Genomic DNA, 26,640 nt, shown 5'->3' on the forward strand with positions numbered 1-26,640 from the left:
GTGACTGTGCATCTGGAACTTCCCATTGTGACACATGAAGTCATAAATTCATAATGTCTCCACCAAGGCCCAACAGCATGTCAAAAGCTCACAGACCTAACAGCAGTCCATCATAAGATGGAAATGGTACAGGTAGGATCAATTTGAGCAGGACCAGAGGGCACAAAGAAGCTGTCCGAGTAGGCAGTTAAGACCTACAGTTGCACCAGTGCTGCCTCGGCCCCAGTTTTCACCTATGGATCATAGAGGGTCCCAATAACCAGATGAATAAGGAGGAAAAATCTCAAGCTTGATTTATAGATAAGTCAGCTTGTATGCGAAGTCTAAAGGGAAGATACATATTGGGTACACTGCAGCCACAGTCAGAAGACTGTGCAAAGGAAGATTTTCTTAATGAGTATAAATAACTGTGAGCAGTGCATCTGGCTGTCCACTTTGTGTAGAAGGTGTTGTAGACTGAGATGAGAATATATCCAGTGGCACTGGTTTGGTTGTCTCATCAAGGCCTAGAAGGCAACGTCTAGAAGACAGGAGATGAAATTACCTGGGGTGGAGCCATTGGATGAACATATGTGAGTGGGCATCAGAATTGAAGATTTTTGTATCACGTATTAGCACCCACTAGAAAATATCTACACAGAGAAAGCACTGGCAAAACCACTTGGCCAGTTGAAGTTAGACAGAACTGGTGTGTAGGGCAGCTGAGGAGAATAGCCATGCTGTCAGTGATGGAAGTTCCATGTAGGCCCAATACTGGGACTCCCACTTCTCAAAATTTATTCAGGCTCTGGCCAGTTGGCTCAGTGATTAGAGCATCGGCCCGGTAGGTGGACATCTCGGGTTCGATCCCCAGTCAAGGCACACATGAGAAGCAACCATCTGCTTCTCTTCTCCTCCTTACTTCCTTCTTTCCCTCTTCCCCTCCCACAGCCAGTGGCTCAACTGATTCAAGCATCAGCCTCAGGTGCTGAGGATAGCTTGGTTGATTCAAGCATCAGCCTCAGACAGGGGTTGCCAGGTAGATCCCAGTCAGGGTGCATGTGGAAGTCTATCTCTCCCCCTATCACTTAAAAACAATTTTATTCTGTTACTGCTCCCTGTGAACATCCACCTTGTTAGCAACAGAGACCAACATTGAACTCCTCTCTTTGAGGAGACCAGCTGACCACTGGGTGGAAAATTGACTATATGAGGCTCCATCCATCCTGGATGGACCAGTGCTTCATCCTCACAAGACAGACACCTGTTCTGTGTAAGAGTTGGCCTTTCCTACCTATTGAGTCTCAATCAGCTCAACTATCCATGTCTTATGGAATTCTTGATTCACAGGCATGGAATTCCATTCACATAACACACAATCAGTGAAAGAAATTTTGGTGAACCCATGACCATGGGATCCATTGGTCATATTATGTACTGGACTATCCAGAAGCCTTCTAGAATGCAAAGACAACTTTCTAAATGTGCAACTAAAATGGCAACTTACAGAAAACACTCTGTGAAATAAGTACTGTAAATCAGGAAAAGTTAAGAGCTATATGGATTCACACATACGTGGGATATAAAACTGGGACTCATGGACATAGATAATGGTGAAGTGGTTACCAGGGGGACAGGGATGTGGGTGTAGGGGATGGGTGAGGGGGGAGGGTGTAAAGAGGAACAAATATAAGGTGACAAAAAATGATTTGACTTTGGGTGATGGGTATACAACATAATCAACTGTTCAAGTGCTATAGAAATGCTTACCTGAGGCCCTGGCCGCTTGGCTCAGTGGTAGAGTGTTGGCCTGGCGTGCAGGAGTCCCGGTTTTGATTTCCAGCCAGGGCACACAGGAGAAGCGCCCATCTGCTTCTCCACCCCACCCCCTCTTCTTTCTCTCTGTCTCTCTCTTCCCCTCCTGCAGCCAAAGCTCCAGTGGAGCAAAGTTTGCCCGGCGCTGAGGATGGCTCTATGGCTTCTGCCTCAGGCGCTAGAATGGCTCTGGTTGCAACAGAGCAATGCCCCATATGGGCAGAGCATCGCTCCCTGGTGGGCATGCCGGGTGGATCCCGGTCAGGCGCATGTGGGAGTCTGTCTGACTGCCTTCCTGTTTCCAACTTCAGAAAAATACAAAAAAAAAAAAAAAAAATGAAATGCTTACCTGAAACCTATATACTCTTATTGATCAATGTCACCCTGTTAAAGTTAATTTTCTAAATATAATTAAAAAATTAAAAAATAAAAACACTCTAAATGAATAGAGCCCTTCCTTTAGAATGTAACATATTTATTAAATCTGAGAGCTCTGTATGGAGTTGTGTCCCAAATAGGAAGACTACAGGGTAGTGGGAATCAATGGGTAGAGGCAAGTATTGTTCCACTTTTCATCACTCCCAGTGACCTGCTGAGGATTGAAGGCTACAGGGCAGTGGGAATCAATGGGTAGAGGCAAGTATTGTTCCACTTTTCATCACTCTCAGTGACCTACTGAGAATTTTGTGCTGTCCATTTCCCAAATTTAGAGGTCTTGTTCTTATAGTGGACACATTCTTGCCAAGGGACACAGAAACAGTCTCATTGAACTATTGGTTACAGGTGCCATCAGAATATTTCGGAAAACTTGTGTTCAGGGAGCAACAGGAGAGTCAAGGAGCCACCTTCATGGGAGGGACAAGTGATCCAGCTCATCAGGAAGAGCTAGAGATGCTTTTACAAAATGGTAGCAGAACCAGGTGATTCCTTTGGGCACATCTTGGCATGCCTTTGCCCCATGTTAGCCATGAACAAATGGTACAGTTTTGGAGTGTAGCAACCCCAAACTGAGAGGAGAAATGACTATCACATGTTTGGGCTCTTTGGGTATAAAGATTTGAATCACAACCCCAGGGAATTCTTGGTGATAATTAAGGACCAAATTTTAAATGAATATTGGAGGTGAGAAAGGATGAGTAGCAATTATGGCCCCAAGATCAACCACAGCATCAGAGACTGCTGTTTTTCCCACTAACCTCACTTCTACATTTCTTCAGGAAGAAAAGTCCATGAGAACCACAGAGGAGTTGCTCCCTAAACCTGTGTGAAGATGTAGATGTGTGTAGCACAAGGAGTAACCTGTAGCAGCTACAAAGATGGGTCTCACAGATCTCCTACTATGTGGAGCATACTGACTTTTTCTCAAGAACCCTGACAGCTTTTCTAAAGCTCAGACTCTCCACCCAACCTTCTCTCCCTCCCCCTCCATTGCTTTGGGGTCTCAGCTCACCCATCCTTCCTCGACTGCCTCCCTATTCCTTTCACATAGCCTTTTCCCTTAATATAATTCTTGCTTGTTTAATCACATCTTGGCTTCTGCTTCTAGAAGGACTAGGATTTACACAATTAAATTATGGAGATTCTTTATGATGTTGAGTCTCCCTGACCAAAAAAAACAAAAAACAAAAACAAAAAACAATATGGTATTTTTTCTATTTGTTGAAGTCTTCTGTTTTGTTTTTAAAGTTTTCTTCATAAAAGTCTTGCCTGGGTATTTTCATTGTTGTTGCTATTGTAAATGGGTCTTTTTCTCACTACTTTCTCTTTGGTTGTAACTTGCATAAATGAAAGCTAGTGACTTCCGTATACTTATATAACTTGAAACTAATATATAAATCTTTTCTTCCTCAGTAGTTTTGTTGTTAATGTTGAGTCTCTTGGGTTTTCCAGTTATATAGTCATAATACCTGCAAATTGTAATAGTTTACTTACACTTCCCCAATTATTATATCTCTAATTTCCTCCTTTTGCTTAATTGTATTGGCCAGTAAATCAAATACAATACTAACTATTTGTGAGAGTGGCCATACTTGTCTTGTTTCTAATTTTAGAAAAGATGCTTGAAGTATTTCCTCATTAATCTTAACACCAGCTTTTGTGCTGAGTTACATGTATCATATTAAGAAAGTATCGACTTTTTATTACTTATTAAGCTTTATGTTTTTAGTAATGGTTGTTGAATTTTTCAAATGACTTTTAAGCATCTATGCCATTGAATCTGTCATTCTCTCCTAATATTTTCAAATGGTTGTTTGCCTAACATATAAACATCCTTGCATTCCTAGAATAAATCTTACTTGATTATGATGTATTCATTTTTTTTCTTTTATTTGTGTGTGTGTGTGTGTGTGTGTGTATATATATATATATATATATATATATATATATATATACACACTGCTAGGTTTTCTGTGAAATTTTATTTAAGATTATATTTTTGGGCCCTGGCCAGTTGGCTCAGCAGTAGAACACGAGCCCAGCATGTGGAAATCCCGGGTTCGATTTCCAGCCAGGGCACAAAGGAGAAACACCCGTCTGCTTCTCCACCCTTCTCTCTGTCCTTTCTCTGTGTGTCTCTCTCTCTTCCCCTCCCGCAGCCAAGGCTCCAATGGAGCAAAGTTGGCCCAGGCACTGAGGATGGCTCCATGGCCTCCACCCCAGGCGCTAGAATGGCTCTGATTGCAGTGGAGCAATGCCCCAGAGGGGCAGAGCATCACCCCCACCCCCACCCCTGTGGGCATGCCAGTTGGATCCCGGTCAGGCGCTTGCAAGAGTCTGTCTGCCTACCCCAACCCTTCTCACTTCAAAAAAAAAATTATATTTTTGTACTTATATTCATAAGTGATATTTGTGGTCTGATATGTTATTTTTTTTATCAGGTTTTGATATCAGGTTATCATTTGAGAAAAGGAAGTTAGACATTTCATTCTTTTTAACTTTTCTCGGGGAATAATATTAGTATTAGAATTTCATGCTTTTAAAATTCGGTAGACTTCTCCATCTGGGTGTACTGCTTTCTTTCTGTGGGTATAGCTCTTTGACACTTTACCTATTATTCTACAGCATTCAGTTTTAGTCTCTGTTTTTCATCTTTTCTATCGTTTTGGTAAATTATATTATCACCATTTTACTACCTAACACAGTTTTTTTTTGTTGTTTCTTTTTTGGGTTTTTATTTTTTATTTTTCTGGAGTTGGAAACTGGGAGGCAGTCAGACAGACTCTCGCATGCACCTGACCGGGATCCACCCAGCATGCCCACCAAGGGGCAATGCTCTGCTAATCTGGAGCATTGCTCTGTTGCAACCAGAGCCATTCCAGTGCCTGAGGCAGAGGCTATGGAGCCATCCCCAGTGCCCGGGCCAACTTTGCTCCAATGAAGCCTTGGCTGCAGGAAGGGAAGAGAGAGACAGAGAGGAAGGAGAGGGGAGGGGTGGAGAAGCAGATGGGCGCTTCTCCTGTGTGCCCTGGCCGGGAATCGAACCCGGGAGTCCTGCACGCCAGGCCAACGCTCTACCCTGAGACAACCCGCCACGGCCAGTGAATCAGTTTTTTAACTTACCATAATATTTCTGTCCTTCTGTTTTATAACTTATTAATTTTTACTTTTTTTTACTAAATAACTCCTTCTGCTTTTATTCCATTTATTTTGCTTTTCTCTAATTTTTTGCATCAGATTCTTTTTTTTTTTTTTTTGTATTTTTCTGAAGCTAGAAATGGGGAGAGACAGTCAGACAGACTCCCGCATGCGCCAGACCGGGATCCACCTGGCACGCCCACCAGGGGGCGACGCTCTGCCCACCAGGGGGTGATGCTTTGCCCCTCTGGGGTGTCGCTCTGTTGTGACCAGAGCCATTCTAGCACCTGGGGCAGAGACCAAGGAGCCATCCCCAGCGCCCGGGCCATCTTTGCTCCAATGGAGCCTCGCTGCAGGAGGGGAAAAGAGAGACAGAGAGGAAGGAGAGGGGGAGGGGTGGAGAAGCAGATGGGCGCTTCTCCTGTGTGCCCTGGCCGGGAATGGAACCGGGGACTTCTGCACGCCAGGCCAACGCTCTACCAGTAAGCCAACCGGCCAGGGCCTTGCATCAGATTCTTAATTTACTTATCTTAATTTTTTTTATATGTAAGTACAAATTTTCCTTTGGGGTATACTTTAGCAGTATTCCACAAGAGTTTCTGTTGTTTTTTTAAGCACTTTATTTTCCTTGAACAATGACATGTTGCTGGCACCTAATGCTCTCACCTGACGATAAAAAACCAAAATTTGTTGTTACCACTTAAAGAATTTAAAATTGTGTACAAATACTTTACATAAATTAAAAGAATGAATATATTTACATGTGTAAAGGCGCACTATTTTCCAATCCAAGGCAAGTAACAGTTCATGGTCCTGGCAGGAAAACATCATAACAAAGGAACCTGGGTTCAAAGTCTGGGACCTTCCCCACACTGTTTGACTGACAGTAATGACAGCTGATTCAAGAACTCCTGCCAGCCTCTACAGGGGCAGTCAACCTTTTTATACCTACCGCCCACTTTTGTATCTCTGTTAGCAATAAAATTTTCTAACCGCCCACCGGTTCCACAGTAATGGTGATTTATAAAGTAGGGAAGTAACTTTACTTTATAAAATTTATAAAGCAGAGTTACAGCAAGTTAAAGCATATAATAATAATTACTTACCAAGTACTTTATGTCGGATTTTCGCTAAGTTTGGCAGAATAAATCTTTATAAAACAAATTACTATCGTTAAATCTATCTTTTTATTTATACTTTGGTTGCTCTGCTACTGCCCACCATGAAAGCTGGAACGCCCACTAGTGGGCAGTAGGGACCAGGTTGACTACCACATCCTGGAATAGTCCACGTGTACACCTTAATACTCTGCACTGATCAAGAAGTTGTTGGTCTCACAGAGTCTCACCAAGCCAATTTCTCTACCATATATGTGTTCTCTCACCTCAGTCAGAAAATGACCAAACTATATTTACCAAAGTGTTAATATACAGGGTGTTAAACATATACAAATGTAACAGTTAACTTGAATACAACATCAAAATTAGCAAAAAAGTTCTACAATCCAGCTTGTCTTAGACAAAAACTTTAAAGACAAATTTATTTTTAAATATTTATTCCAGTTTCATGAGGCTAGGGCAAATATGTATATACTTCTGACTTAACTCATGCAGCAAATGGTACATATATGCTCACAGTCCATTTAGAAGTTTTGCAACATGCAAAGGAGGGGCTCAACTTGTCATTTTCCTGCTTGCTGATCCAAATCTGCTGAGAGGTAGACAGCAAAGCAAGGATGAAGCCTCCAATTCACACTGAATTCTTGCATTTAAGAGAAATAATGATCTTGACCTTCACTGTGCTGAGGGCCAGGCCTGTGATCTCCTGCATGCTATCAAACAGGCTAGAGCAGTGATCCCCAACTGCCGGGCCACGGACCAGTACCGGTTCGTGGGCCATTTGGTACCAGTCCGCAGAGAAAGAATAAATAACTTACATTATTTCCGTTTTATTTATATTTAAGTCTGAATGATGTTTTATTTTTAAAAAATGACCAGATTCCCTCTGTTACATCCTTCTAAGATTCACTCTTGACGCTTGTCTCGTAAGTTCGACAATTATATTTAAAAATACCAAAGTTTTTACGCTGGTTGCATAATCTTTTTTTTTTTTTTGTATTTTTCTGAAGCTGGAAACAGGGAGGCAGTCAGACAGACTCCCGCATGTGCCTGACCGGGATCCACCTGGCACGCCCACCAGGGGGCGATGCTCTGCCCATCCGGGGCATCGCTCTGTCGCGACCAGAGCCACTCTAGCACCTGGGGCAGAGGCCAAGGAGCCATCCCCAGCGCCGCCCGGGCCATCTTTTGCTCCAATGGAGCCTTGGCTGCGGGAGGGGAAGAGAGAGACAGAGAGGAAGGAGAAGGGGAGGGGTGGAGAAGTAGATGGGTGCCTCTCCTGTGTGCCCTGGCCGGGAATCAAACCCGGGACTTCCGCACGCCAGGCCGACACTCTACCACTGAGCCAACCGGCCAGGACCGCATTATCTTATTTTGTGCATTTATCCATCCCACCCTAAAAGCCGGTCCGTGAAAATATTTTCTGATGTTAAACCGGTCCATGGCCCAAAAAACGTTGGGGACCACTGGGCTAGAGTAAATGCTAGTCCCATCAGACATCATCGTGTTGTCATTTAAGTCCTTCCAGATGTCAACATCACACTTTTTGGTAGAGTTAAGAATAGTCTTATAGATGTCACAGGACTCCACACCCAGGAAGGAGGCTGGATGAGTGCCTCTGGACACCAGAACCGCTGATTACTGATGATGATCACCTGACCATTGGGCAACTGTAAGCTCTGAAAGAGAAAGACTTAGTGGTAGCCATCTGCTGCTCCAAGTTCAAGGCAATATAGCAGAGCTTCTCCTTAAGGTCATGCATTATTTCCCATTCGGCTGTGGTAGTGAAGCTATAGACATGTTCTGTAAGGATCTTCATGAGGCAGTCCACCGGGTCCTGGCCAGCCAGGTCCAGATGCAGGATGTCATGAAGCAGGATAGCCCTTGTAAATGGCACTGTATGAATGACCCCATCTCTAGCATACATTATAAAACAAGTGATACTGCCAGAGGCATGCAAATACAGCAAGGCCCAGATGGCCACATACATGGCCAGTGTGTTGAAAGTCTTAAACATGATCATCTTCTCTGTTAACATTGGGGTTCAATGGAGCCTCAGTCAACAGCATTAGCTGCTCTTCAGGGGACACATGCAGTTTGCTGTAGAAAGTGTGGTTCCAGGTCTTCCCAGCGTCATCCCAGTTGATGACTATGCCATGCTTCATGAGGTACTTCATGACTATGCCCTGCTTCATGCTTCGTTCAGGCTCAGGATGCCATACTTTCTTTGGACTTTCAGTCCCCCTGCCCTCCACCACACCCTGGACACCCAACAATGGATGGAAGCATAGCTTGGAGGTTGTCATTTCCAGCAAAGCCAGCTTTACATATGCCAAAGTCATTGTCAATTTTAAGTACAGCAATTTCTTCTTGCGTTGAGGTCGAGAAAACTGAGCACATGGATCACCTATGACTCCATAAGTTTTTATGCATTGTATTTTTATTGTCTATAATTTCATTAATACTTTCTGTTTGTTCTAAATTTTGATTAAAATAGTCTCAAATTTCCACACAGAAAGAATTTTGTCTCCCTAACTTTATCCATTTCTATTATATATATTGCACTGTGATCAAAGAATGCTATCTTCACTCTGTTTGGGTGTTGCTGAGCTTTTTCTGTGTGGCTTAATTGTTTTTGTGAATGTTCATGTATTCTCTTTTTAAAACATACAATTTGATATATTAATCAGGTCTAGCTTATCAATTACATTACTAAGGTTTCCATAATTTACTTATTTTTTTATTTCCTTGTTCTCTCATAGACCGAGAAACAGAAAACTTAAGTAATTTTACAAAGTTCGGAATAGTAACAGTAAAGTTCTTTAGGAAACGGCAGAGCTGAATTCAGGCAGTCTGATTTCAGAACTTCAATTCTCAACTATTATACCACGCTGACTTTCATAGGGGTTCATGAGTTTTTCTTCTGTGTGGCATCACTTGGGTGTCAAACCATTCAGTAGGAGGAAGAGAGATCTCCCAGGGAAACAACTTGAATTCAATTAAAAGATCCTGAAGACACAGGAGTTTGTGTAGCAATTTAGGAAGATACCCAGGAAGTTATAGAATTCTCTCAAGAGCTGAGTAACTGTGCAAAATGTATTAAGACTAGAGAAAAAGGAACTGCAGACAGTGTTGAATATTGATCAGGGGAGTTGCCAAGGGTGTAATCTACTGAGCAAGGGTGCAGTGTATCGGAACAAGGAGGATACAGTTACATTTGGGATGATAAATGGCTAATATCAAGCAACTGAGTAAGTGGAGGACAAGTTTCACCACCAGTCCTGTAAGAGGGTTGTGTTATCTGTAAGAGGACAGGGGATTGTTCATCCCTTTCAGACCTTCCAAACTCTGGGGAAAAAGATAGCACTTCTGAAGCAGGAAGAGTCCATGAGCCAATTGCAGGGGGAAGATAAAGATGGGGGATGCCCCTGAGTTGTTTTGCCCATGAAGGGAGGTGACAGCTCCGTTGTGGTGGAGGGTGGGGCAATGTGTAGCTCTCACTGGCAGGTCTTTCAACTCCTCAGAAAAGAGAAGGATGTCCGTGCTGAAGAAGCTAATCCGTTTATTAGCAGAAATGAATGCACCTTAGGGAAGTCTTTGGCTATTATGTCTAAAAAAGATACAAACCAGAGTACTGTTCTGCATGGAAAAATTACTCCCTGCATATCTTTTGGCCTCAGATGTAGTATCTGTGCTTCACAGGTTAGAGAATAAGCTAGTTACCAAGGCCCTTAAAAGAAGACCCTTAGGCCAGCGGTTCTCAACCTGTGGGTCGCCACCCCGGCGGGTCGCGACCCACAGGTTGAGAACCGCTGCCTTAGGCACTTCACTCACAAGGATGGAGAGTGCAAAACTTTGTAAGTATGTTGGGAGAAAAATGGAATGGTTGTAAAACCAATTCCCTAAGTATCTGACAGCTTTGGAGTGGGGAACAGGAGATTAGATATGTTGGAGAGGAAAGGAATTATAGATTATCTTTCATGCTTAAACCATCATGCCTCCAATCCTGGAAGAGGATATGGAGAAGTGAAACAGCTGGTTATTTGAAGTTGCCCATGCATAAGTAAGCAAGGAAAGAAGTGGGATTGAATCAGGTCAGAAATAAAGTTGGCCACCGAGAGGGGCAAGGCTGAAGTGGCTGTGGCACATCAAGCAGGCAACCTCTGACGGAAGGTGGTGAGCAAGGAGTAGAAATTGAAGGCATTGTCAAGCAATATTTGTTGCTGCCAATCCAACACCATTAGGAATCCTTATTTTGTGGAGTGGTAAACAAGGAAACTTTGTTCGGTGCAAAAGAGCTCCATTGTGATACAGCACTGCTGTGAAAACAGCATGGCTGGGAGGCAGCCTGGGAGGAGGTGGTCCTAGAGCCAGGCCTCTCTTTGGCTTGACAGCTCTGCTCTGCTCCTTGCTGGTCTGTTCTGCTTTGCTCCATGGCAGCCAGCTTTGCCCTGCACTGGTCTGCTCCGCTCTGCTCCAGCTAGACATCTTCAGTATTTCAGCTCCAGCCAAGGAAACACCCCGCAAAGAGAAAGCTCTCAGGGGAAAGGGAAAGTGCACCCTCAGAACCAGAGAGGAGCTGACATATACAGACACAAGTTCCTGTGCCTAGTCCCTGATTGGTTCATCCTCAGGCAAAAAAGAATTCCAAATCCTCACGGTGTCACAGTTTAATTGGTCCGAAAGGGTGTTGTCCTGTCTAGTCAGAATGGAGCCACCTGATTGGTCAGTTAAGAAGCTGATGGGGATATAGCTGTGCAAGTCCAATTGGATGGGGAAAACCTCGGTCCTATTAGTTGAAATAGGATTCTAAAACTTCCTTTATAAGAGCTGGCAGGAACACTGCGTAGACAGGCAGTAGTGCAGAGGCAGGTATTCGGTACAGGCTTTTCCCGGAAGTGCAGTTTGAATGAGAGGCCCCTGTGTAGAAATGACTGCTAGGCTGTTAATGTTGTAAGGTTGGTGGATAATGGGGGATGGTCACATGGGGAACTCAGACCCGTGAACTTTGGCTAGGACCGCCCACAACCACGCACGCCAAAAGAAACTTCCTAGGTACCCTTTGGAAAAAAGCAACCATCTGCCAGCCAGTGATATTTCACCACGACTTCCCTAGAGGGACCCTTTAAATATCTCCCACGCGGTTTAATCCTTGTGACTTCCCTGGCCTCCACCTTACCTTGGGGCCAGGGAACCTCGCTGGGCGGGATGCGTGCTCTGTACTCAATAAAGCCTTTTACTATTCCACACTTCGTGGCTCTGGCCCCTTCCTTCCTTCTCCGCGGGGAAAAATATCTTACAAATGTGGTGTGTGTGTTTATTTTTTTGAGCCCAGTTAATCACCAGAAACCCTTTTTCATCGTTCTCTTCTTTCTCAAGGTCCATAGCAACAAATTCAAAATCACCCTGTGGTGAATGTTCTCAATCTATAAATTAAGAGAAGGTAACTAATTGAGTAATTGGGAACTGAGAACAGGCATCTTTTCTTAAGGAAACCTCTATCCTGGGGCAAAGAAAGGGAACTTCATCAAGTAAGTGAGAAAATACAGCTTCAAGGGGAAGACAAAGAGAGAAGACTCCAATTCTATGGGACAGTTGCTCTAAGAATTAAAGAAGTCACCCAGATCTAACAAAATCAGTTAAAGCCTTCCAACCAAAGAAAAAGCCACTATAGAAAAAAGTTTATGAACTTGAATTGAGGAAGAACTGGTTATAGGATGTCTCAGTAAGAAGGTGTTTGGTTGGGCTTGTGCTGATTGGTTCTAAGAATAGAAACTTGTTAGTCACTTTTGCTAATACAGTATAGCGTTAATTAACTTTGCTTAGAAACTTTGTATTGGCTTGTCTACATCCTGTTGAAAACATCATCACAGCTTGTATACTAGCAAAGTTGCGTGCACTTTCTCAGGCCATTATTAAGAGTGGAATTGAAGGTCCTAGTTGGAGAAAGTAATTGGGTTGATTAGAAGGCCACGGAAAAACTTTAGTGGGGTTGTAACTCTAAAAGAACAGTCCAGGAAAAGTTCAACTAAATCAAAGAGGAAAATGAGGAATCTTGCTTGTGTGATGTTAGGTGGCTGCTTAGCAGTTGTTGAAATACCTAAGGTGAATCTATCCTTGGATACCCATAAGCTGTTCCTGCACTTTCATGGATACTCTACTTCGTGAGAAGACTAGGCATATGGGGAGACCACAGAATTATGTTATCAGATACTGTGTACTTCCTCTTCCTGTTGTGGTGGCTTTGAGCTAGAACACCTTGAGGAATTTGGCTTAGAGCTGCAAGCTTTTTTTTTCTCTCTTAGACTAGCAAAATTGGAGACAACACACAATTTAGTACAAACTTCTCTTTGTTCTGAAAAGTTAACAGGGTTGGACAGACCTGGTTTTGTAATGTAAAGCAAAAATGTCTCTAAAATGAAAGGGGTTGAGATACTGTGAATCTAAAAATCTAAAATGTTCATGGGACCTGTAAAGTATCATGTATTTGTGTGTGTGTGCGTGCGTGCATGCGTGCGTGTGTGTGTGTGTGTGTGTGTACTTGTGATCTGTTCAACTTCTTTTTTGAGAAACCTTTTTTTTAGGTTTAGGTCAGAGGAACAGGAGGAGGGACACACCCAACAGCTGTAGAAACAGGAAATACCTACTCATAAACTGAAGAACAAAAACATATAAATTGAGAGTATTTGTGCATATTTTGTTCCAAATACCTTTCTTTTTCTTATTTTTTTTATTTTTATTGATTTTAGAAGAAAGGAAGAAGGGGAAAGAGAGGGACCGATTTATTGTTTCATTTATTTATGCATTCATTGGTTGATTCTTGTAAGTGCCCTGACTGGGGATTGAGCATGCAACCTTGGCATATTGGGACAATGCTCTAACCGCTGAGCTACTTGGCCAGAGCCCCAACTACCCCTCTTGAAAAAGTCCACGTTTGATATAGGTATGATTGGGAACAAAACACTTGGTTTTCTTTGTGCAATTTATCCAGTTTGAATTAGGCAGTTTTATCTCTGCAAATTGGTTGTTTCCTTTGGAGAGTGTTTCTTTTCTAGTTCATATTCCAGAAGTATTAGGAACTAAGTCCCATAGGACAGCAAAGGGGGCAAATTACAGGAGTGCTGTTCATCTAAACTTGGAAGAGGGTCATTAAAGAGGGACTGGCCTGGGCTTGGCAAAGGCCAACTTGAACTATTGCTGGGAGTATTTAGAACTAAATAATATAGATTTTGAGGAAAGTAATAAATGCAAACTGTCCTTGGTTTTTATAATTTATATGGTTATACAAAAGTAAATGAGCTACTTGCTGTATCTGTGTATCTCTTATAGCAGCGGTCCCCAACCCCTGGGCCATGGACCCAGTACCAGTCTGTGGGCCATTTGGTTCCGGTCCGCAGAGAAAAAATAAATAACTTACATTATTTCCATTTTATTTATATTTAAGTCTGAATGATGTTTTATTTTTTTAAAATGACCAGATTCCAGCCCTGGCCGGTTGGCTCAGTGATAGAGTGTCAGCCTGGCGTGCAGGAGTCCTGGGTTCGATTCCCGGCCAAGGCACACAGGAGAAGCGCCCATCTACTTCTCCACCCCTCCCCCTCTCCTTCCTTTCTGTCGCTCTCTTCCCCTCCCACAGCCAAAGCTCCACTGGAGCAAAGTTGGCCCGGGTGCTGAGGATAGCTCCATGGCCTCTGCCTCAGGCGCTAGAATGGCTCTGGTTGTAACAGAGCAACGACCCAGATGGGTGGAGCATCACCCCCTGGTGGGCATGCCAGGTGGATCCCGGTCGGGCGCATGCGGGAGTCTGACTGCCTCCCCGTTTCCAACTTCAGAAAAATACAAAAAAAAAAAAAAAATGACCAGATTCCCTCTGTTACATCCATCTAAGACTCACTCTTGACTCTTGTCTTGGTCACATAATACATTTATTCGACCCACCCTAAAGGCCAGTTTGTGAAAATATTTTCTGACATTAACCTGTCTGTGCCCCCAAAAAGATTGGGGACTACTGTCTTATAGTGATGCTGCATTCTAAATTTATTCAGGTCAATGATCCTGTAAGGGGAAAATGAGCAGTAGTTCTCTTTCAAGAAAGTGAAACTTATATAGCAAATAGAAACTTAGTTCATGGGGTAACTAACTAGTGTTTCTCTCTGGGCTTTGTTCGGGGATTATCTCTGAAATAAGGTAGACATGTTTGTGCAATTACTGATTATTAAGAGAAGATGATCTCTGCCCATTTGAAGGCAAGGGCTATAAACTGCAAATGACCCAGCTGTATTTTTTGTAAATCACACTATATATTCTTTGTTCTATTCATCACACTTTTTGTTCCCCTTGGTCCAGTGTTTCTCAAAATGTGGTATTTGAACTGCCTCTATGAGAATCACCTGGAAGCTGTTAAAAATAAAAATTCTTAATCCCAACTCAATTGGTTCAAAATATAGGCATGAAACTTAGGGATCTGTATCTTAAGCACCACTCACAGGTTATTCTTATCCATATGACAGTCTGAACACCTCACCAAGATCTCAATTGTGCTGCCAGGAATTAAGGAGGGGTCTGTGTTCATGAAGGTGACAGCGTCTTAATGAGAAGGGTGGTAGTGGCAACAGCAGAAATCCCAAGCAAAAGATTGGAGCTTTAAAGTCAAGCTATTCCACAGAGACTGTGTGTAAATTCTCCTTCTGTTGCCAACTGTGGAGCCTGTTATTGCAGGAAATAGTGATTTCCTGTAGGCTCTGACTCTCCATGGAGAAGCCTTGAATTGCCTTATCCATTATTTGCTACCAGTTGAAGGCTGAAGCTTCCCAGCTGGGCTGCTGTTAAACCTTAAGAAGGTGATCTTCTTTGAGTCAAGCAATATCTTTCTGTAACCATCTGAGTAGAGTCCCCCTTGAGTGTTTAGTTTCAGTTTCTCCAAAAACTACCATAACTCCCTACCAACATTTTAGTTGAAGCCTGAGTCAAAGGTGAAAATCTACTGACCCGCCTACTGTGTGGCCTGAGTGCCTCTGACACACTTCAGTAATCACACAGGGTTGATAACAGTGCATGCTTTCTCCTTCAGTCCTTCCTCTTTGCCTCACATGCCTGCCATGCCCAACCCACCACATACACACTGTCAATCCCATCTTTCCCTCCAATTTTCCTTCCTTCCGCATGCTTTATTCTGTTACTCAGCTCCTGTAGAAGCAAAACTGACACTTGGTTCTTCTTCCATTAAGATCAAGCACATCACATACTACAGTTAAGAACAAAATTAATCTACTTTGCACTCTTAGATATTGCACTCTGTTTATTGAGACATTAGTAGGCTCATCCTGACTGGTTCTGCTTCCAGAATAATAAACCCTGGAAAAGTCACTGTAAACCTGAACTCTATTCCTGATTTTTGTTATACTGATGTCTGAAGACATGAGTAATTTTCGTAAATATGATAGTTGTGTGAGAAGATAGTTTTTTTTTCCCCATCATGAATAGACTAATATAAACTTGGTATGCTTGATAATTTTGCCTTTCTTTCACTCTAAATACTCGAATTTGAATATGGTGAGCCAGTCTTTCTGGGCTCTTCAGAAAGAAGTCTGACACCCTTGTTCTGATAACACATAGTTTGTCCACTCTTTTCTACGTGCAACAGTCGCAAGCGTATTTGGACTTCCAGTTCCTTATATCATACCTCCCAGAACCCCTACACTCAGTAAGATCACTTATATCTCTCCCCACATCAATAAAAGTATTATTAGTTACCCAGTGGCCTAAACCCAAACCTTGGTAGACATCCTTGATTCCTACCTCTCCACACTCCCTTATCTCCTAAAAGTCTTTTTTTTATTTTTATTAATTTTAATTTAATGTGTTAACATGGATTCAAGTGTCCCACTCAATATAACTCCCTCACCCCTACCCCCTTGTCCCCAATTACATCCCTTTTGCCCACTTCCCCCTAACTCCCTCCCCCTTTCCCTTTGGGATTTGATGTCGTTATCTGTATCTATGTGTTATGTATATATAATTTCACTGATCCCTTCACCTTCTCTGATCTTATCCTCTGATACCCTTTCCCTCTGACAACTGTCCCTCTGCCTCTATTCCATTCCTCAGTTCACTTTGTTCATGAGATTCCACATATAAGTGAGATCATATAATATTTGTCTTTTTCTACCTGGCTTATTTCACTTAGCGTAATAATCTCCAGGTCCATCCATGCCATCACAAAAGGTAATATTTCCTTCTTTTTCATGGTCGCATAGTATTCTATTGGGTATATGTACCACTGCTTTTTAATCTCCTCATCTACTGACACTTAGGCTGTTTCCAGATCTTGGCTATTGTAAACAATGCTCCAATAAACATGGGGGTGCGTATCTTCTTTTGAATCAGTGATTTGGTTTTCTTAGGATATATTCCTAAAAGTGGGATAGCTGGGTCAAAAGGCAGTTCCAGTTTTAATTTTTTGAGGAAATGCCATACTGTTCACCACAGTGGCTGCACCAGTCTGCATTCCCACCAGCAGTGCAGGAGGGTTCCCTTTTCATCACACCCTCACCAGCACTTATTGTGTGTTGATTTGTTAATAAGCGCCATTCTGATAGGTATAAGGTGGTAGATATCAGACTGTGATTTTAATTTGAGTTTCTCTGATGATTAGTGATTTTGAGCATTTTTTTCATATGCCTATTGGCCATCTGTATGTCCTCTTTGGAGAAGTGTCTATTCAGTCTGTTGCCTTTTTTTTTTTTAATTTTTTATTTTTTGTATTTTTCTGAAGTTGGAAACGGGAAGGCAGTCAGACAGACTCCCGCATGCGCCCGATCGGGATCCACACGGCACGCCCACCAGGGGGCGATGCTCTGCCCATCTGGGGCGTCGCTTTGTTGCAAACAGAGTCATTCTAGTGCCTGAGGCAGAGGCCATAGAGCCATCCCCAGTGCCCGGGCCAACTTTGCTCCAATGGAGCCTTGGCTGCGGGAGGGGAAGAGAGAGACAGAGAGGAAGGAGAGGAGGAGGGGTGGAGAAGCAGTCCTGTGCCCTGGCCGGGAATTGAACCCGGGACTCCTGCACACTAGGCCGACGCTCTACCACTGAGCCAACCAGCCAGGGCTTTGTTGCCCATTTTTTAATTGCATTGTTTACCTTCCTGGTATTGAGTTTTAGAAGTTCTTTCTAAATTTTAGTTATTAACCCCTTATCAGACGTATTGGTAAATATGTTCTCCCATTGTGTGGGTTCTCTTTTTATTTTGTTAATGGTATCTTTTGCTGCACAAAAGCTTTTTAGTTTGATATAGTCCCATTAGTTTATTTTGTCCTTTATTTCAGTTGCCAGTGGAGATAAATAGGCAAAAATATTGTTACAAGAGATACAGGAGAGTTTACTGGCTATGTTTTCTTCCAAGATGTTTATGGTTTCACAACTTACATTTAGTCTTTTATTCATTTTGAATTTATTTCTATGAATGGTGTAAGTTGGTGATCTAGTTTCATTTTTTTGCATGTACCTGTCAAATTTTACCAACACCATTTATTAAAGAGACTGTCTTCACTCCACTGTATGCTCTCACCACCTTTGTCAAATATCAATTGACCATAAAGGTGTGGGTTTATTTCTGGGTTCTCTATTCTGTTCCATTAATCTGTATGCCCATTCTTATGCCAGTACAAAGCTGTTTTGATTACTGTGGGCTTATAGTATAACTTGATATCAGGAAATGTGATACCTCCCACTTTATTCTTTATTTTCAAGATTGCTGCCATTGGTATTTAATAGGAATTGCATTGAATTTATAGATTGCTTTGGGATATGTAGACATCTTAAATGATGTTTATTCTTCCGATCCATGAACACAGTATATGCTTCCACTTGTCTGTATCTTCCTTGATTTGTTTTTTCAATGTCTTATAATTTTCTGAGTACAAGTCTTTTACCTCCTTGGTTAAATTTACTCCTAGGTACTTCATTTTTTGTTGTTGCAATAGTGAAGGGGATTGTTTGCTTAATTTCTCTTTCAGATAGTTTATTGTTGGTGTATAAAAATGCCACTGATTTCTGAATATTAATTTTATATCCTGCCACCTTGCCGAATTCATTTATCAGGTCTAGTAGTTTTTTGACTGAGACTTTAGGCTTTTCTATGTACAATATCATGTCATCAGCAAATAATGACTTTTACTTTCTCTTTTCCACTTTGGATGCCTTTTATTTCTTCCTCTTGTCTGATTGCTGTGGCTAGGATTTCCAGAAGTATGTTGAATAAGTAGTAAAAGGAGGCACCCCTACCTTGTTCCTTATCTTAAGGGGATTGCTTTTAATTTTTGCCCATTGAGTATGATGCTGGCTGTCAGTCCATCATAGATGGACTTTATTATGTTGAGGAATGTTCTCTGTATTCTCATCTCTGAGGGTTTTGATCATAAATGGGTGCTGGATTTTATCAAATGCTTTTTCTGCATCTATTGATATAATCATATGATTTTTATCCTTCCTTTTGTTTATGTGATGAATCACATTGATTGATTTCCAAATATTCTACCAGCCTTGCCTCCCCAGAATAAATCCCACTTGATCATGATGTATGACTTTTTAATGTATTGCTGGATCAGTTTGCTAATATTTTGTTGAAAATTTTAGCATCTATGTTCATCAGGGATATTGGCCTATACTTTTCTTTCTTTGTAGTGTCTTTACCTGGATTTGGAATGAAGATAATGCTTGCCTCATAAACGAAGCTTGGAAGTCTTCCTTCCTCTTAAATTTTTTGAAATAGCTTGAGAAGGATGGGTGTTAGTTCTTCTTTGAATATTTGTTAAAATTTGCCTGTGAAGCCATCCTGTCCAGGACTTTAGTTTCCTGGGAGTTTTTTGATAACTGCTTCAATTTCATTTGTTGTAATCAGTCTGTTTAGGTTTTCTGATTCTTCCATACTGAGTTTCGAAAGATTGTATTTTTCTAGAAATTTATTTATTTCACCTAAGTTATCCTATTTTTTGTCATATAGATCTTCATAGTATTTTCTTACAATCCTTTGTATTTCTGTGGTGTCAGCTATTACTTCTCCATTTTCATTTCTAATTTTATTTATTTGAGTCCTCTTTTTTTCTTGATGAGTCTGGTTAAAGGTTCATCAATCTTGTTTACCTTTTCAAACAGGTAACCAGCTGTTGTTCAGTGAAACCAGATGTTGGTTTTATTGATCTTTTGTATTGTTTTTTAGCCTCTATGTCATTTATTTCCACTCTGATTCTTATTTTCTTCCTTCTACTTCCTCTGACCTTTATTTGTTGTTCTTTTTCTAGTTCTATTATATGCAGGGTTGTTTATTTGAGCTTTTTCTTGCTTCTAAAGCTATGCCTGTAATGCTATGAACTTCTTTCTCAGGACTGTTGTTACTGTGTCCCATAAATTTTGAGTTGTTGTATGTTCATTTTCATTTGTTTCAAGAATATTTTTTATTTCTCCTTTGATCTCGTTGTTAACCCATTTGTTATTTAACATGCTTTTTAGCCTCCAAGTGTTTGAATGTTTTTCAGTTTTCTATGTAGTTGATTTCTAGTTTCATGCCATTGTGATCAGAGAATATGCTTGATATGATTTCAATCTTCTTATATTTATTGAGACCTGTTTTGTGTCCTAACATGGGGTCTATCCTAGAGAATGTACCATGAGCACTTGAAAAAAATGTGTATTCTGTTGCTTTGGGGTGAAAGGCTCTGAAGATATCTATTAAATCCAGTTGATCTAGGTCCTGCCAGATTGGCTCAGTGGTAGAATGTCAGTTCGACATGTAGAAGTCCCGGGTTCGATTACCGGTCAGGGCACACAGAAGAAGTGCCCATTTGCCCCCTCTCCTTCCTCTCTGTTTCTCTCTTCCCCTCCCACAGCCAAGGCTCCATTGGAGCAAAGTTGACCCGGGCGCTGAGGAGGGCTCCATGGCCTCTGCCTTAGGTGCTCTGACCACAGTGGAGCGGTGCCCCAAATGGGCCGAGCATCGACCCATCGTGGGCATGCCAGGTGGATCCTGGTTAGGTGCATGTGGGAGTCTGTCTGACTGCTTCTCCACTTCTAACTTTGGATAAATAAAAATAATAATAATAAAAATAAAATATAAAATAAATCCAATTGATCTAGTGTGACATTTAGGCCGCTTTTTCTTTGTTAATTTTCTGTCTGGAGGATCTATCTGTTGATGTTAGTGGGTATTAAAATCCCCTACTATTATAGCATTGCAGTTAATCTTGCCCTTTATGTCCATCAAAGTCTGCTTTATATATTTAGGTGCTCCTATATTAGGCGCATAAGTATTTACAGTGGTTATATCTTCCTGTTGGATTGTTCACTTTATCATTAGGTAGTGATCTTCTTTATCCCTTACTATAGCCTTTGTTTTAAAGTCTATTTTGTCAGATATAAGTATTGCTACCCCAACTTTTTTTTCATTTCCATTAGCATGAAATATTTTTTCCATCCATTCACTTTCAGTTTATGTGCGTCTTTTGTTCTGAGGTGGGTCTCTTGTAGACAGCATATGTATGGGTCCTGTTTTCTTGTCCAAGCAGCTACCCTATGTCTTTTAATTGGAGCATTTAATCCATTTACAATTAGGTTATTATTGATATGTATTTATTTATTGCCGTTTTATTCTTTAAATCTACAATCCTCTTTTTCTAGAATTTTTTTTTTCCTTTGCTCTTTTTCCAGCAGGCCCCTTAACATTTCTTTCAGTACTGGTTTGGTTGTAATGAATTCCTTGAGGGTTTTTTTTTTGGTCTGGGAAGCTTTTTATTTTAAAAGTCTTTCAGATCAGCCACAATACAACCATGACCTCTCTTATTCATTCATTTTTTAATTTAGGTATGAAAGTTTTTATTTTTTAATCTGTTGCTATTTTGAAAACATTAATATTGAGATATAATTCACATGCCATAGAATACTCTCATTTAATGTGTACAATTCAATGGTTTTATGTATAGTCACAGAGTTGTGCAACCATCACCACAATTTAATTTTATACATTTTTATCATCCCCAAATGACTGAACCCTTTAGCAGTTAACTATAATCTCTTTTTTTTTTAAGTGAGTGAGAGACAGACACAGACAGGAAGGGAGACAGAAAGAAGCATCAACTCATAGTTGTGTTAGTTTTAGCTGTTCATTTATGTTTCTCATACATGCCTTGACCGAGGGCTCCGGCTGAGCCAGTGATGCCTTGTTGAAGCCAGCGAGCATGGGGTCATGTCTAGGAGCCTGTGCTCAAGCTGGATGAACCTGTACTAAAGCCTGCGACCTCAGGGCTTTATGCTTGGGTCCTCAGCATCAGAAGCAGATTTAAGGGTGGGTGCACCCGGCGTGCGCCTAGGGCTCCAAGTTCTGAAGGGCCCTGCAACACCCCAACTTTACACTTTTTTCCAATGACACCAAGTTTGGTTTTATATGTGCAATTTTAATATTAAAAGTACTAATATTATTTATTTATTTTTATTTTCCCTATCTCTTTCTTCTTTTTAAGCGGCCCAATATTTTCTTCTGCACCCGGGGCATCAACCAATCTTAATTCGCTTCTGCTCAGCATCCCAGGATGATGCTCTATCTACTGTGCCACCACCAGTCAGGCAATCATAATCTCCTAATTGGATTTCTTCAACAGTCTCCAATTTGTGATCCAATCTCCATGGTATAGTCAGAGAGAACCTTCTAAAGTGTAAATCTAAGTGTGTCCCATCCTCGGTTAAAAACCTTTGATACTCCTTACTTCCATTGTTGTCCTGATAGATTACAAAATCTTTATGGTGACTCCAGGGCCTATAGAGGTCTAACCTCTTTCTTAATTCAGGGACAAACAGTATTAAAGAATCATCTGGAGATGATGATGGACTTCAGAAGTTGATGAGCCAAATAAATGTGTATGCAAAATTGAAATGTATTTGGATATTTCTTCCCATGAAGAGACAATGCTCATTTGCATTAGATTTTCCAAGGTCTAGAATATCTGGAAATGCAACTTAATTATATATAGTTTTATTCATTTTATAGTTTTGTATTTTAATTTTATCCGTGAAATGAGAAACACAATCATATTTTCAGAGTTTAGTGTTTCTAAAGCTCATTCTGGCTTAGAAACTGTGGGATAAGGATAGGCAGCCCAGGGTATGAAAATCTTACTTGGGGAAATAAGGTCTAAATTGAGCCCAGTTAGTTAAACAAAGGGTTTAGAGAAGTGACTGGTAAAGAAGGAAAGAAGGACAATGGAAATGGGAGAGAGAAGTCTATTGGAGGGAGGAGTGGAACGTCAATGCCACAGCACGTCAGGTCTTTATTCCCTGAGCCACTTGCTCTTTGGGAGGACGGGAAGTGGGTCGTGCTTTTTCTTGTTCATCTTTGAAGCCCCAGAACCTGGCATATGATAGACACATATGATTGGCAACCAATGCTGAATGGATTAATGAATAAATGAATGAATACTTTTAATAAAGCATCATGGTTGTTTATGATTCTGTGATTTATTCATCTCTGCTTAATTAATCTTTGTGCTTAGCACCTGTTGAATTGTCCATCGTTGCATAGCTAGTTAGGGATTAGGTTTGGTACTTGGGAACACCTGTTTTTATTCCTAGTTCTGTTTTCTTGTCCCTGACACCATATCAATGCTATACAAGTGTTATAAAATGCTCCTGAGTGCTCTGAGTGTTTCTCAGAAGCTCACAAACCACAAGTTTCTTTCTGATAATCAGTTTCGTTTCTTTTTAGCCACACCTCTTATTGGTAAATAATATTTTTTTCAAGCAGTAAGTTTCAAATAGTCAAACCCATTGCCCTCTATTTTAGGTAACCATAAAGGTTTTATCTAATGTACTTAAAAGACCACAAAAAGTATGTACATCAAATCTTCATGGTACTTAATGTCTACCAGAGTACTATAAAATCTCAATGGTAATAGATTCCATCTGAAGAAGAGCCTGGTATATTTGCCAATATAGCACTTTGCCTCCAACTTGTAATTGATCAAAAGAAGGTCTATTAAAACTGAAACTTTCAGAAAATAAAGTGGCTTTGCTCATATTTCAAGCAATACTAACATATATTAGAATTTATTTTTATTTATTTATTTTCATTGAGAGGAGGGGAGGCAGAGACAGACTCCCGCATATGCCCCAACTGGGATGCACCTGGCCAGCCCCTTATGGAGCAATGCTCTGCCCATCTGGGGCATTGCTCCATTGTTCAGCAACTGAGCTCTTCTTAGTGCGTGAGGTGGAGGCCATGGAGTTATCCTCCATGGAGCCATCCTCAGTGCCTGGGGCCAACTCGCTCCAATCAAGGTTTGGCTGCAGGAAGGGAGAAGAGAGAGAGAGGTGAGAGGAGGCGGGGGAGGGGTGGAGAAGTAGATGGGTGCTTTTCCTGTGTACCCTGGCCAGAAATTGAACCCACAACATCTGTATGCTGGGCCTATGCTCTACCACTGAGCCAACTGGCCAGGGCCAGAATTTATTTTTAATTGTATTTATGGTCTTGCCAGACTATAATAAGTTTTCAAAACAATGACACATCTTAATATTTTAGCACTAAATTTACAGTTTTAGAGAATTTCAAGGAAATTCAGTACTTGTGAATAGACAAAAAATATATGGAGAACTGAATTAATGGGAAAATGGCTCAATTCACAATATTATATCAACCTCAAATGAACTTATTTATAGTATATAAGTGTTCAGGCTTTGGAGCCAAATAAATTTGGATTTTAGTGCTAGCTTTGTCAGTTAATAGCCATATAATCTTGGGCAAATGACTTATCCTTTATGTTTCAGTTTCTCACTTCTAATGTAGGAGTAATATCCTATCTAGCAGAAGTAATTAAAGTGAATTTTTCAATTGCTCAGTGAATGGCAGTTGTTATTATGACAACATTCACATTAAGAATATCAGTCCTTAGGACAGGGGTCAGGAACCTTTTTGGCTGAGAGAGCCATGAATGCCACATATTTTAAAATGTAATTCCGTGAGAGCCATACAACGACCCATGTACATTATGCATTATCCAATAAAAATTTGGTGTTTTCCCAGAGGACAGCTGTGATTGGCTCCAGCCACCCGCAACCATGAACATAAGTGATAGGAAATGAATGGATTGTAATACATGAGAATGTTTTATATTTTTAACGTTATATATTTTTTTTTATTAAAGATTTGTCTGCGAGCCAGATGCAGCCATCAAAAGAGCCACATCTGGCTCGCAAGCCATAGGTTCCCAACACCTGCCTTAGGATATCATTCAGAGTTTTTAGGTACAGAGAAAAGAAACTATCTGACTATTTTAAAAGCAAAATAGTATCTTTGACTAGAAGACTGTGTAACATTTAGATTTTCTGGGAGATTTGCAAACCCCACTTAAATGCTACATAGCCAGAAGCATAGCTAAAATCATGAACTGGTCCATGAGGACATCACTGTCCGCTGCCCCTTGCAGAGTGGACATCACTGCACCCTGCGCTAAAGGTGCTTCTGTTGCCTCTATCAGCTAAATGCTATGAATGTTGCCCCATAAATGGCTGGTTGGTCACATGAATGAGTCTCAGAGGCCTGGGAGACTGAAACAAGGAGTTTCTGGCATTGGCAGCCATACATTCTGTCGGGAATGTGTCTGTCTGGTACCCAGATTTATATGACAAGAAATCCTCCAAACACACCAAAAAAAGATTGAGAATCAGGGTAGTCAAAAATATGCAAATATGCCCTATGCTTCCCAGGGAACCACTAGTTTCGGAAATTACCTTGACTCCTCTTTTTCACACACTCCACATCCAATCCATTAACAAATTTGTCAGCTTCACCTTCAAAATATATGCAGAATCTGACCACTTGACCTTAGCTCCACCATTACCAGTTTATATCAAGCCCTTATTATATCTTGCCTGGATTATTGAATCGGCCTCCTGAGTGGTCTGATAATTTTTACATTTAGCTCCTTAGAGTCTATCTTCAACAGAGCAGTCAGAGTAGTTCTCTTTAAAAATGCCAGACCACATCACACCTCTACTCAAAGTCTTCCAATTCATTCAGACAGAGTGCCAAATTTATCACAGTGATCTATGAAGCCCTTACCATTTTTCCTTCTCTCCCTTGTTTATCTCTCTGTTCTCATTCTCTATTTCTATCACTTTAAAAACTAGGCTAAAAACTTAGGAACTTCACATTTGTTTTTCCTTCCAGGAATATTTGAATCATTGTTCTTTTTTTTTTTTTTTTTTTTTTTTTTTTTTTGTATTTTTCTGAAGCTGGAAACGGGGAGAGACAGTCAGACAGACTCCCGCATGCTCCAGACCGGGATCCACCCCGCACGCCCACTAGGGGCGACGCTCTGCCCACCAGGGGGCGATGCTCTGCCCCTCCGGGGCGTCTGAATCATTGTTCTTAACAACTTGCTTTGTTACTTCCCTCAGCTTTCTGTCAAATATTACCCTATCAGAAAATATTCTTTGACCACTATATAAAATTGTAACCCTCTGACTCCCATCCTTTTAGATTTTTCTCCACAGCATATTAAGTTCCACCAGACACTGTATATATGTAATTGCTCAATTGTTTCTGTCTCTCCCTATAAATTATGAGCCCCATGAAGATAGGCTGATTTCCATCCTCAACACCTAATGGGCACCAAAAAACTCTTTGATGAATTAATGACTGATAAATAGATTGCTGATAGCTGTCACTTTATCATCTAAATAAGGTGTAATCTGTACATAATGGTGTCTGCACAAAATGATGTCCTTCCTTAAAACTGTTGCCACAGCCTGACCAGGAGGTGGCACAGTGGATAGAGCATCAGACTGGGATGCAGAGGACCCAGGTTCGAGACCTCGAGGTCGCCAGCTTGAGCGCGGGCTCATCTGGTTTGAGGAAAATCTCACGAACTTGGACCCAAGGTCTCTGGCTTGGCCTGCTGAAGGCCCACGGTCAAGGCACATATGAGAAAGCAATCAATGAACAACTAAGGTGTCACAACGAAAAACTGATGATTGATGCTTCTCATCTCTCTCCGTTCCCATCTGTCTGTCCCTATCTATCCCTCTCTCTAACTCGCTCTTTCTCTGTAAAAACAAAACAAAACAAACAAACAAAAAAAAAACAACTGTTGCCACAGTTATATCTTTAGGA

At 41.1% G+C, this 26,640-nt stretch overlaps 1 pseudogene; it reads right to left on the minus strand.

Moving 5' to 3' along the window:
• Positions 1–6,975: 6,975 nt before the first annotated feature.
• Positions 6,976–8,888, minus strand: LOC136382902 (actin, cytoplasmic 2-like; annotated as a pseudogene).
• Positions 8,889–26,640: the final 17,752 nt, after the last annotated feature.

This window comes from Saccopteryx leptura, chromosome 11 (genome assembly GCF_036850995.1).
Source record: "Saccopteryx leptura isolate mSacLep1 chromosome 11, mSacLep1_pri_phased_curated, whole genome shotgun sequence".
NCBI lineage: Eukaryota > Metazoa > Chordata > Mammalia > Chiroptera > Emballonuridae > Saccopteryx > Saccopteryx leptura.